Genomic DNA, 14,064 nt, shown 5'->3' with positions numbered 1-14,064 from the left:
ACAATGATGTTCAACCATAGAAATGAGATCTTAAAAGACACCAATCTGGATTGAATCTCTGATTACAGTTGTTTTCCACTTTCTAGTTTCTATTCAAAGACAAAAGCCATTATCTGACCTGGATGGTCCCCCCTGAAGGATCACTTTGACAACAAAGTTCGTTCATGAGCTCCCAGGCAAAGATTGTAGGGTCATCCTTGTAGGCCACTCCAGTAATGTTGTTCACTCTAGTCAATACAGTCTGCAGGAAAACACATTGATGAACACATATTTGATTAGTTTTTTGTGTATCTATTATATACAAATTAGTCTCTTTACATATAATGAAACATAGAAAGACATTTATATGCTTTGTTACCTTAACATGGTTTTTATAGTAGGCTTTAACAGTGGGATTGGTGAAGAAATCATCCTCAGAGTTGAGATTTTGTCCAGCATTGTGAGCCCATTATACATATTGGGCCTTTCCTTCACATAATTGTTCGCAAGGCCTAATATTAGTATGAGATATAATACGCTGTTTGACATCATAAAGAATCCCTGGCACTATGGTAATATTTTATGTTCTTTTTGATTCTTTACATTTAATAAGTTTGGGTATTTTTAATTGAATTGCATATTTTGAAGGCCTAGTATTAGTCTGAGATATAATACACTGTTTGACATCATAAAGAATCCCCGGAACTATGGTAATATTTTTGTTCTGTTTGATTCTTTACATTTAATAAGTTTGGGTATTTTTAATTGAACTGCATATTTTGAAATATTTTAAAAATCTAATAGCATATAAATGAAGTCAAGTAGTTGTGAAACTTTCAAAAATATTCTTAAATCTGAAATTAAATAATGTTCATCTAATAAGTTTGAAGCCATGCATGTGCATAACTTACCCACTGTTTATAAATTAGTGTGTTGAAGGGTTTGAAGAAGTGAGGAGAGGTTGTTGCGGAAAGGGTTTGTTGGAGGCATCTATTGGGTGCAATCTCATTACGATCGTCTGCCCCGATGCATCAAAATATGTATTTTGGGATTCTTTCCATCCCACAGAACATGCTTACAATATCGTCGCCCAAAATGTACAATTCATTCAGTTTTGTTTTTACAAAACCCACCAAACTATGAATCTAAAAGAGCTACTAACAGTAACAGTGATGTTCAACCATAGAAATGAGATCTTAAAAGACACCAATCTGGATTGAATCTCGGATTACAATTGTTTTCCACTTTCCAGTTTCTATTCAAAGACAAAAGTCGTTATCTGACCTGGATGGTCCTCCCCAAAGGATCACTTTGACAATGAGGTTCGTTCATGAGCTCCTAGGAAAAGATTGTAGGGTCATCCTTGTAGGCCACTCTAGTAATGTTGTTCACTCTAGTCAATACAGTCTGTAGGAAAACACATTGATGAACACATATTTGATTAGTTTTTTGTGTATCTATTATATACAAATTAGTCTCTTTACATATAATGAATAGAGAAAGACATTTATATGCTTTGTTACCTTAACATGGTTCTTATAGTAGCCTTTAACAGTGGGATTGGTGAAGAAATCATACTCAGAGTTGAGATTCTGTCCAGCATTGCGAGCCCATTGTACATATTGGGCCTTTCCTTCACATAATTGTTCGCAAGGCTTAGTATTAGTCTGAGACCATACTTCTTGGCTTCAGAGTCCAAGGCCTTCATCACAAAACAGAGAAACCAAAACATGCACAAGATTCAGAAAGACAAGCAATGCCAGCACATTCAGACACCCAAAAAAAAATAAAATTGGTGGAGGGATTCAACGATTGACTTATTGCAAGGGCCCATGCACAGACCTGAAAGACTTGTTCATCATATACACTAGGAGAAGTCTGCAGTGCCTTGTACTGGCCGTCGTTGAAGGCCCAAGTTCTGGGAACATTAAGCCCATGAGCTGGAGGTTGTTCAAAAGCAGAGGTAACCTTATGTGTAGCCGTTCCAAGGGAACAAGTGTGTAGATCCTTAGCTGCCTTTAAAAAGGCCAAGTGCAAAATTGGTCCCTCTAACTTGAATAACAAAAAAGGAGATAAATTATGACTCTACATAAAAAATGATAAAAAATAAAATAAATAAAAGAGATGTGTTACTAGTTTGCTTGCAAAAATTTGGAAAGACCCTGTCGAAACAAAGGAGATTACCCTGGAAAGCAGACCCATCTAAACCCTGGTCAGTGGTAGATGCCAATGTTTCAGGAGAAACTAAGTGCGTTGAAAGTAATAGAGATTTTGAAAAGTTAAAAGCTTACTCATAAAATATTAACTGAGCAAAAGAATGAAAGGTCACTGACTTAGAACTTAATAGCCATGACTTGGGAAATAAAGGGAACAAGTGTGTAGATCCTTCGCTGCCTTATGGCAGAAGAGATTCAGATATCAAACGAATTGTAGCAAAGATTCTGATATCAAATGAATCCCATGGATTTCAGATTCCTATGCCTGAAATAAAACAAGAACAAAGCTTTTTCCCTTTGGTTTTATGGTCTAGATGATCCCTGGAAGTAGAGTTGAGCGAGGGCAAGGGCGAGGTCTCCAGTTCGAGAAACACCTGAAAGTAAAGACTAGCCAGGGCAAGAGCGAGATGCTGCCATTTTTAAAATGTGTAATTAAATTTCTAACTAACTGTACCTGTCGAATCAATCATCGGATGGCTAAAATTATTTTAATCTTCTAACATTTAAATCAAAGGCTCAAAAATGTATACATAACTTAAGAGGAAAGTTGATTTCACAGGAAATGCCTCACGAAGTAAAAATAAATAAATTTATATAATTTAAAAATAGATAAAACAATAAAAATATTAATGTATAAAATTAAATCTCATTTAAAAATAAATTTACATAAATAAATAATTAATGATCACATATAATTAATACATATTAAAAAAAATCACAAATAATTTATTCATATTAAAAATAAAAAATAGAAAAAAGTTACTATCAATTTAATCCAAATACTTTTACTTGAAGGTAAAGAACAATTATAACATATCTTTTATTACTTAATCAAAACATATTTCCAAGGGAAGGTAGCGTTCAAATCTCTAAATCAATTAGGCAAAACTTTTTGAACTAACGTTCCACCACTTCTAGAACGCTGAACTATTTAGATGATCCTTCAACTTGCCTGGGTCAACGACCCTTCAACTTCCGAAGGGTCACGAGCTATCTCAACAACCATTCAAATCCTAGGGTTATCTGCCTGAACCCAGAACCACCATTCAACTCAGGGGTGACCACGCAATTATTCATTATAACTAAAAATTAACCCTTCAACGAACGGCTTATCTCGAAAGCTTTCCATTCCCCTTCCCCATTTGCATTCAATCCATCGTGAATTTGCTATTAGGGTTTCCCCTGCCTTCACCTCCATCACTGTATATTTCCAGAGCACTGTGAATTTGCGATTGTGGTTTCCTCCGCCTCTAACTCCATCACTGCATATTCCCACAGCAGGAAGAGGGAAAACGCCCGCCTCTGCCTCCACCTCTACCTCCATCACTCCGTATCCCCACAGCAGCAAGAAGGAAAAGCTCCGCCTCCGCCTCCACCTGCATCACTGCATATCCCCGAAGCTGGAAGAAGGAAACGGCCGTTTTATTTTTCCTATGGACTACCAGGAAAGAACTTAATTTCTCTGAAAATGTTTCAGTACCACTTCCTCCGTTGATATCGCCATTTTCGCTTCATGATAAGGGGAATCAGTGGGCTACCATCATCTCGGTCTTTAGGCTCAAGGCGTACAATGGGGTAAGCCTGTAGTTCTTTATGAATTACTTGTAAGTTCTATTTACACTTATTAGTAAGATCCTTCTCAAATCCTGATGTATTGAGCTTTGAAATCCTGATTTATTGTGCTCTGTAAGCTTTTGGATGGCTAAAGGTTTAATAATTAAGATGGATATGTGTTAATCGTATTGGTATACAATCGCATAGGTACATCTTAAACCTGTTCAGCACTCAAAATAAATAGCATAGAAATATAAAATAATTTTTGGGGGTTAAAAGATAAAATAATTTTTGGAGTTAAAATAGATCTGTTAGTGTTTTTATTTCTTTAAATTCATTTAGGTTGTGTTTTTTTGGGGGCAAACCTTGCTTTTCTAGGCATAACAACTCTATATAATGTTTCTTTGGTTCACTGCAACCAGTGACAGGGTAAGGTTTATGGATGGAATTGTTCAGTACCTCCAGAAAAGTGAAGTGGTGGAAGACGAACTTTCAATATGGTCAAATATTGAACTGGTTTGGATGGAAAGTCAAATGATCTTTACAACTCTGTTATTGCGGCAACGAAGCTCAGTGTCTCTTCATCATGGGCTTGGGTGGCGTAGGAAAAACAACGTTTCTAAAACAACTCTTTAACCGAAGATTTTCAAATTAATGCGGATGAAGGTAAAGAGATGCTTAAAAGCATTTCTTAGCTGTCCCTGCTCAGTTTTAGATGATGTAGCTCATGCTGATCAGCTGAATGCATCCTTGTCGATCAAGGATGCCATTCGCCCAAATAGCTTAATTTTGATTACATCTCACAGCAAATATGTTCACACTGCAAAGATTTGAATATCTGGTGGATGCTTTCTCACTGGTTTGTGTGGGATTGCCCTTATCTTTGAAAGTGGTTGGGATACTTTTTTGTAGAAAAAATGACAAATTTTATTGGGAAGACTAGTTGAATAGACTTTAGCAAGTCAAAGTGCCCATTAAGATATATAAGATATTGAAAAATGGTTGGGAAAAGACAGGGATATGGCCATAAAAATCATGGTTTCTTTCAGCGTTATACTTCGCAAAGATTTGAATATCTGGTAAATGAGCTTTTAATGGAGTGTAAAGGGTTGCCCTTATCTTTGAAAGTGATTGGGCACTCTTTTGAGGAGGAAATGACAAATCTTATTGTTTTAGAGTTTAGATAGATAGATTTCAGCAAATAGGGATTTTCACCTAGATATGTAAGAGATTTAAGATTAGTTGCGGGAAGACAATGATGTACACCCACAAGAAGATGACTCAGGTGAATGTTTATCTAGAAAGATAGTCATTGCTCCCTTACGGCTGGTCAGCTTCTCCAAATTTCAGATGTATTGGCCTTGTAATCATAAATGGTCTTAGATTTTCATAATGGTCATTCTTCTTATTTTGGGGATTTCCACTGCCCACTTTATTATACAGTGTCATCTTAGTGTTCATTGCGCATCCCTTTGCTTTCATGTTGATGATCACTATGTTTCAATGTTCAGCCAAGAAAAAATTGCAGAGTCATATTTTGATATTTTTATTTTGTTTGTTGCTCGAAGCAATGTAACGATTTTATTTCCCACAATCATTTATTTTCGTTGAACATGCCGCAGAATATTCATGGACCAATGCCAGCACATTATAATTATATGAAAGCTCATCTTGCCCAGTATGGCTGTTACTAATGAGCATAACATTTTGTTAGATATGATTGTTGAAAAAATGAACACTCTGACACTGGTTTTCCATACAACAAGGAAATCTGCTATTCAAACCAACAATTAGCCACAAATCCCATTAGCATTTTGTATTGCAGTCCAAATATGAAATAATGCTTTGGAGTTGATAGTGGATGTTTCTACCCAAATTGGAAATATTAGTGCACTGAGGAAATGATATGAAAGTGACTAATTTAATCAATCATTTATTTGGCATGTGAATTCTTGGTATTTTAGTTCCACACTCCCTATTGATTTAGAGTAAATAGATGCAGTTCATTTTTTATGATTCACTACTATTTTACCCTCCTAAAATGCGCATGACATTTTTATATAAAATAGTTTTAAGCGAGTCTATCTTTGCAGTATTTGGGAAGCAAGACACAAATAAGGTGAAAGTGGTCCTGTATATGCAACACACAATAAACATCAGAGCATGGTTGAGAATTTGAACTTATGTTGGAGATCAAAATTTGTGAGGAGCTGGAAACTAAATACCAGTTGTTGCCTGAAGAAGTCTATATCAAGTTTGTTGTTTTTTGTAACAAATCACAATGGAGTGTATATCAAGTTTGTTGTTTCTGTAACAAATCACATTCCATTGCCATCCTGACATGTAAAGTTTCGAGGAGCTAATATATTCTATTGTGTGTCATTCATATTATCCTTCAGATATTGACAGTTCCTAACATGTTCCGATTATATACGAATATATCTAAGCATTACTTTAGCCTTTTGGCAGAGAAGATGGAATCGCAGACCCCCCTGTATCGGATCTGATTGGAAATGCCTCCAGAATTTGAAAATATAACCCAGATCCCTCTGGGAAATGTTCCTACGGCTTTGAAGTGCCCGACACATGCAGATCCCATTATTTTTGGTTTTTGTAATAAACAGTTCAATGCTCGCTTGTGCTTGCTTGTTGAAACCCTAAAAAAGTTAATACACCTGTCCAATGAGCGTAGGTATGTTGTTGTTCTGTGCATAAATGAACTAAATTTCATTCTCCCCTCAATTATTTAAGTAATCTGGTAATTGTTCTGTGCGTAAATGTTGATGTCGCTGTTGTTAATCTCATTATCACTCAACGAATGTCTGGGCTGAATATCAGCTACCAGCATATTGTGACCCAAAACTGAGAATATACATACAAATTGTTGTTCTGTGCATACAAATTTATCGCTGTTCTCATCTGTGACCCTAAACTGAGAATATCCATACAATTTTGTGTTGTTCTGTGCACACTGCATACAAGTTGCTATTCTGTTTTATGCATTCAATTTATTTCTGATTCAGATGAAGTAACGCGAAATAATAAAATTTCCAGATGTGATTTAGACATCCAGTTGATATGCATACGAGTATTTGTCATGTGATTTCAAACTCTTATTATTTTTTGCAGTAAGCACAAACAAGCGCAAACCTGTTCATATATAAAAAACCATAATTGGCCAGAGTTCTCTCATCGACAAAATTTCGAGTATATTGAGATAAATACATTGGGATTTGTAATATAAGGAATCATATACCCTGATTATAAAAAATTCTAATATAAGAGTTTTCAATGTTTATTTTTATCCATCATAAATATATTTATTATATTTATAATTGAAATTTCACTGCTTTCTCTAAATCCTGCTCGGGAGAGAGTACCCATTATCAATCGGAAACAGCGGAGCTCTGTAATCGCTAAATAAGTGAATGTATTGGGCAGTGGAGTTTTCATTTGGACAAGAAGTGCTCGTTACAGGCCAATTTGAAAGTATGTTCCGAATAATTTCATGATATTTGTTTGAATTTTATATTTAAATAGTTTCTTTATAACGGTTGGAATGTGAGAATCTAATAAATTCTAAATCTCTTACTTCATTTGGAATGTGAAAATCTAATAAATTCTAAATCTCTTACTTTTAAAATGTGAAAATTTAATAAATTTTAAATCTCACTTTATTTGGCATGTGAAAACTTTATAATTTTTTTTTAATTAAATAATGGAAAAGGAAAATAAATAACAATTCAGCGAAATATTTTAGTTAGAAGAAAGCAAAGTTTTGTTGGAAACACTGGGTGGGGTGAATTAGTATTTCATTTATATTAACAATTTTAGCTTATAAAACATTTAATGCACATAAATCACTAAAATCAAATTTATATACAAGAAAAATATGTACAATTTATCTTTGTAAATCTTTTGTAATTTTTTTTGTACAACATACTAACTTATAACATTTGTAAGCACCAACCCGTAGGAGATTTGAGTTGCCTAATTGAGCGCTAACTCATCAAATTCGTAGGCACTCACTTATATGAGACTTTAATCCTCTCAATGGAGCACGCACTTAGTAATTTGTAGGCATTAAGCTACTTCTTCAAGGTACTTTACAACTTCTCCTCGTTCACACAAATTGCCTTTTTTTCAGTGATGTTGTACCCCAACCATGCTATTTTTAGATTCACTCCTTTAAGCTTGATCACAACCACTTGTTCTTTTGTTGACTTACCACAATCAAGATACATTGCAACACTTATCTTTGCTTAATTGGTTACTAATTCTAATTATCCACAATCTTACCCTACTCTTGGTCAAACAACTGCATAACTTCTATGTTGTGAGGTCACATTCCACTTCTCCTTTGTTCATGTATAGAGATGAGTTTTGCTCACCTTGTGGTATTTGTGAATAGTTTTCGCTAATCTTGACTACTAAAAACTCTAACCTAACTTAATTAAAGTATATGATTACTCTTGGGTATATCATTCTTTCAATACAACTTCCCTACTATTATGCTTTGTCCTTAGATAGAGCTTTCATTCACTCCTTCCTTACTACTCCGCTTTGTCCTTTGATAAAGCTTACTATTCACCCTTTGGCACTCTTTCTAATGTTGGTCCATAACAAAGATATTCACCTCTGATATGACCTTGAGAGGCTTCTTGTTGTTCACTATCTTAGTCTCCTTCAAGTCTAATAAGTGTAACACAAATTTGGCCTTTGGCCTTTGGGTTTGCCTCCAAAAATCAGAGTTGATAATAGCCTCTAACATACCTTGACCACCTCTAAAATTAGATCAAAACTCGACCTCTAACAAAATAGAACTCAGTGTCTATTAGCGTGTGGCATCCTCAACAACCCTCAGCCTGAAAAGAACTAGGCCTCAAATAGGACTGAAACTCGATCTCCTGTCCATAACTAAAACTCAGCTTCAAAATAGAGTGAGACCCTTCACAAGAATTGTGCTAAAAGCCCTTCTCCAACTCGACTTCCTTCCTCTAGGTTTGTCTTCTTTGTAGTCCTTCCTTGACTCAGATCTTTCGTGGTTTGTCTTATTCCTCACACCAGCGTGTTATAATGAGTCACATGAATGGCCTTATTTATACTAAACAAGTGGGGCTCAAGGCGCTGGGAAAACTTGTCTTCTAGTAGGGTATATATAGTAATCTATTAAAAAAATTATTTCTCCTCCACCCCGAGGAGTTAGAAGTCCTACCACATATCATAAAAAGGGTCTTGAAATACGCTATTTGATTATGTAAATTTCTATTTCATTTGGACAACCTTCCACATCAATAACAATCATTTTCAACCAACGTGAGGGCAAAAAAGTGTATTTGAAGATTGTGTGCACCTCGACAAGTTTGGGTCTCTTTTGACAATCAATAAATCCAAATCTAAGATAGATTTACACTAATGTATGTTTATGTGCATACCATAATTCTATTACCAAATATTTTCATGAGTTGAAACATCTCTAATGAGAAGGGATCAAAAGTTGAAGAATGTTTATACCTCTAATTGAATGTATGTTTTGAATAATTTTATGATAATTGTTTGAATGTATTTTTTAAATAATTTCACAATATTTGTTCGAAAGTGAAAATTTAGTAAATTCCAAATTTATTTATTATCAAATATTCTCATTGGTCAAAGCAAATTAAATAGTGTACTTGTGAAGTGTCTCAAATGGCAAGAGAGTGAAGTTTGAGGAGAAAAACTTAAATGTTTGCACCTCAATAAATTTAGTCCTCAGATTCAGAAAAGGAGAGTTTCCTGGGAGATCCCAATCTTCAAGTTGTAATCGCTCATCCACCTCAAAATGGTTGGGTTGCAGTCAAGAATCGAAAAGGGAAAAAACCTCGTGTTGGAACCACTATTGCAGGGTAAGTTTCATATGTCTTGTTGTAGCTCCTTGTTTGCATAGCAACAGGTTGACAGGTCTGTCATTTCCGGTTGCTTCTTGCTTCTTTGAGATGTACCCTCTTGTACAATATTTTCACTTAATAGATTTAGTCTTAACTTAACTCCAAATTTAAGATGGATTTACACACATGTATGGCTTTGCACACTATAATTCTATTACCTAAGGTTCATGACTTAAAGGAAATTAAGTAGCATATATATGAAACATTAGAGTGTGAAGGGAGAAAAACTTGAAGACTATTTGCACTTATGCATAGCATTTTTAATATACATGTTTTTGAATAATTTCATGATAATTGTTTTAATGCATATTTTAAATAATTTCATAATAATTTGTTTGAATGTAAAAATATGATAAATTCAAAATCTCTCACCTTTACCATAAAATGTTCTCATTAGGGGTAGGAAATTAAATAGCATATTAGTGAAGTGTTGCAAGTGAGAAGAGAGCTAACCTTGAGAGAGAATAGCTTAAAGAATGTTTGCACCTTGGCAAATTTGGGCATTTCTTGACACTTCATATATCCAAATTTAATATGGGTTTACATTGATGTATGATTATGTGCATACTATAATTATATTACCAAAAGGTTTTCATGAGTTGAAGGAAAGTAAATAGCATATGAGTGAAGCATCCTAACCAAGAAGGGAGCAAAACTTGAAGAATTTCTGCACCTCTAGAGAGTGGATCCCTCTAGAGATTTGATAAATCATGATTTAAGATAAATCTATAATGGTGTATGACAATATGTAAATGATCCATGATTTAAGATAAATCTATAATGGTGTATGACGATATACATATTTAAATGATCCTTCAACATCCCTGGGTCAACGACCCTTCAACTTCCGAAGGGTCACGAGATATCTGAACAACCATTCAAATCCACTAAGGTTATTTGATCCCTCAAGATATTTGATAAATCATGATTTAAGATGAATCTATAGTGGTGTATGACAATATACATATTTAATTGATCCTTCAACACACCTGGGTCAACGATCCTTTAACGTCGGAAGGGTCACGAGCTATAGTTTCACCACTAGATGCATGCTCTTTGCATTCCTCTAGGCTAGTTCAGAGTAGGTTTTCATCGACTTCGGGTAGAGATGGATCACCAGATTGATAGACCAGAAAGAATCTGCCATATATGTCATTTGCAAGAAGTAGAGACCGAGGTGCACTTTTTTTGGATCCCCTACCTACTATGAGATCAGAGGAAGGTTCCATTGAGAGTTTCAGACTTTTTCAGATGTCTGGCCCTATATATGCAGAAGGCTCTCAGGTTTCGAGTGCATATTCTTCAGCCTCCCATCAGACCCGACCCCACACTGAGGATCACAACATTTTTAAGGGTACTACCTTCAGAGAGGTGCACAAAGAGAATGATTGATGTTGTTTCATATCCAGATTCTAGACCAGTGGGTATCCGTGGGACCTCACCCCACCACACGAGACCTCAACAAGGAAACCGTCTCAGATCTGTCCCTGGGAGACACACTAGGTCCTCCAGAGCTTAGCAGTGCGCAAACTCTCCTAGACAACGAGTTAGTGGACAATGCGTACCTCCCACTGCCCCTTCATCAGGCCAACAAACTTTGTGGAATTTTTTTCAGTGTTCTTCATCGAATCTCAGAGGTTACGAGAGATGGGTATGATCCTCAAACCCATTAGCCCCTAGATCTTTTCCGTCACGACATTCCATACATTGTCCCTTTTATGTTCATGTATTATACCTTTTATATTCATGCATTGTATTTTTTTTATAAAAGACCATTTGATTCTCAGGCACTTATAGACATCAATGTGCTCAACATTACCTTTGACACTTTGTGATCATTAATTCAACCTAAATATAATTATCTTATTTTATCTAAACAACCATTCAAATCCGCTAAAATTATCTAACTGAACCACCATTCAATCACGCGTCACCACGTAAGAATTATTCCACTGACTTTAATTGTAACCTAAAACTAACCCATCAACGATCTCCTTATCTCGAAAGCTTTCCATTTCCCATTTGCATTCAATCCATCATGAATTTGCGATTAGGGTTTCCGCTCCCTCCGCTTCTACTGCATATTCCCATAGCATCGTGAATTTGCGATTGGGTTTCCACGGTCTCCAACTCCATCACTTCATATTCCCACAGCAGGAAGAGGGAAAAGCGCCCCCTCCACTTCCATCACTGCATATCCTCACAGCAGGAAGAGGGAAAAGCCTCCCTCCACCTCCATCACTGCATATTCCCACAGCAGGAAGGAGGACACAGCCGTCTTATTTCTCCTGGATTGCGAATCTTTATGGACTACCAGGAATATAGCGGGAGGGAATTAACATAACTTCTCTGCAAAATGTGTATTACCACTTTCTCCGTTAATATCCCTTTTTGCTTCATGATAAGAGGAATCAATGGGCTACCGTCATCTCGGTCTTCTGAGCTCAAGGCGTGCAATAGGGTAAACCTGTACTTCTTCATGAATTACTTGTAAGTTCTATTTACACTTATTACTATAGGTCTCTTTCAAACCCTGATGTATTGAGCTTTCAAATCCCGATTTATTGTGCTCTGTAAACTTCTGGATGTCTAAAGGTTTAATGATTAAGATGGATATATGTTATTTGTATTGATATGCAATCGCATAGGTACCTCTTAAACCTGTTTAGCACTCAAAATAAATCAGCATAAAAAGATAAAATAATGTTTTGGGGTTAAAATAGATAGAGGTTGGTTCATTTTATTACTTTAAATTCATTTAGGCTGTGTTTTCGGGGAAAGCCTTGCTTTCTAGGCATAACAACTCTATATAATGCTTCTTTGGTTCACTGCAACAGTTACAGGGTAAGGCTTAGCGATGGGATTGTTCCGTACCTCCTGAAAAGTGAAGTGGTGGAAGAAGACCTTTCAATATGGTCAAATAGTGAACTGGTTTGGATGGAAAGTCAATTGATTTTTACAGCTCTGTTATTGCGGCAGCAAAGCTCAGTGTTTCTTGATCATGGGCTTGGGTGGAATAGGAAAGACAACGTTTGTAAAACAATTCTTTAACCGGAGATTTTCACATTATTGTGGATCTTGCTTTTTCTTTGTTTTTTAAAGAATTGATTTAGTTGGATCCAGAAATAAATAGTGCTGATGAAGGTATAGGGATGTTTAAGAGCATTTTATAGCTGTCTCTGCTCTTATAATCTTAGATGATGTAGCTCATGCTAATCAGCTGAATGCATTTTTGTCGATCAAGGATGTCATTCTGCCAAGTGGCTTAATTTTAATAACATCCCATGACAAGCATGTTCACACTCGCAATATTTGAATATATGGTGGATGCGTTCTTACTGTTTTAGCTGGGATTGCCTTTATCATTGAAAGTGGTTGGGGCACATCTTTGCGGAGAAAATGACAAATCTTATTGGGAAGACCAGTTGGATAGACTTGAGCAAGTCAAAGTTTCCCTTAAGATATACAAGGTATTGAAAAATGATCATTATGGCCATAAAAATCATGCCTTCTATCAGCTTCATACATTGCAAAGATTTGAAGATTTGCATATACCGTAAATGAGTTCTTAATGGAGTGTAAAGGGTTGCCCTTATCTTTGAAAGTGATTGGGCACTCCTTTGAAGAGGAAATGACCAATCTTATTGTTTTGGAGTCTATTGGATAGATTGTAAATAGAAGTTTTCACCCAGATATGTAAGAGATTTAAGATTAGTTACTGGAAGACAATGATGTGCCCATAAGAAGATGATTCATGTGAATGTTTATATATAGAAAGGTAGTCATTGGCTCCATTGCGGCTGGTCAGCTGCTCCAAATTGAAGATGTATTGGCCTTATAAGCATAAATGGTCTTAGATTTTTATAATAGTTATTCTTCTTGATTTGATGATTTCCACTGCTCACTTTATTGTACCAGTGTCAACTCAGCTGGTATTAGCAGGCTTCATGTTCAAGAATACCTAACAAACAGTTTTTTCAAGCAATTTCATTTGTGTTCATTGCGCATTCCTTTTGTTTCACGTTGATGATCACTGTGTTTCAATGTTCAGTGAAGGAAAAATTGCAAAGTGATATTTTTTATTTTGTTTGTTGCTCGAGGCAATGTAACGATTTTATTTGCCACAATCATTTATTTTCGTTGAGCATGCCGCAGAATATTCATGGACCAATGCCAGCACATTACAATTATATGAAAGCTCATCGTGTCCAGTATGGCTGTTACTTCACATTTTGTTAGAGATGATTGTTGAAAAAATGAGTACTCGACACTGGTTTTCCTGTTGTATGACAATGAGGAAGTCTGCTATTCAAAACAACAATTAGCCACAAATCCCATTAGCATTGCAGTCCAAGTATGAATGATGCTTTGGAGTTGATAGTGGATGT

At 35.7% G+C, this 14,064-nt stretch overlaps 2 long non-coding RNA genes across 2 annotated transcripts; both read left to right on the top strand.

Moving 5' to 3' along the window:
- The first annotated feature begins 3,130 nt into the window (after window positions 1-3,130).
- LOC149188911 (uncharacterized) lies at window positions 3,131-5,138 on the top strand. Its single transcript, XR_016255855.1, has 2 exons — window positions 3,131-3,770; window positions 4,172-5,138. It is a non-coding gene; the product is annotated as an uncharacterized LOC149188911 (long non-coding RNA).
- Window positions 5,139-11,657: 6,519 nt separating this feature from the next.
- Window positions 11,658-12,985, top strand: LOC149188910 (uncharacterized). The gene is made up of 2 exons (XR_016255854.1): window positions 11,658-12,166; window positions 12,514-12,985. It is a non-coding gene; the product is annotated as an uncharacterized LOC149188910 (long non-coding RNA).
- The last annotated feature ends 1,079 nt before the right edge of the window (window positions 12,986-14,064 follow it).

This window comes from Pinus tabuliformis, chromosome 3_1, assembly GCF_031772625.1.
Source record: "Pinus tabuliformis cultivar Carrire ecotype Pingquan chromosome 3_1, CPIR1, whole genome shotgun sequence".
Taxonomy (NCBI): Eukaryota; Viridiplantae; Streptophyta; class Pinopsida; order Pinales; family Pinaceae; genus Pinus; species Pinus tabuliformis.
This window is presented reverse-complemented; position numbering and strand designations above follow the sequence as displayed.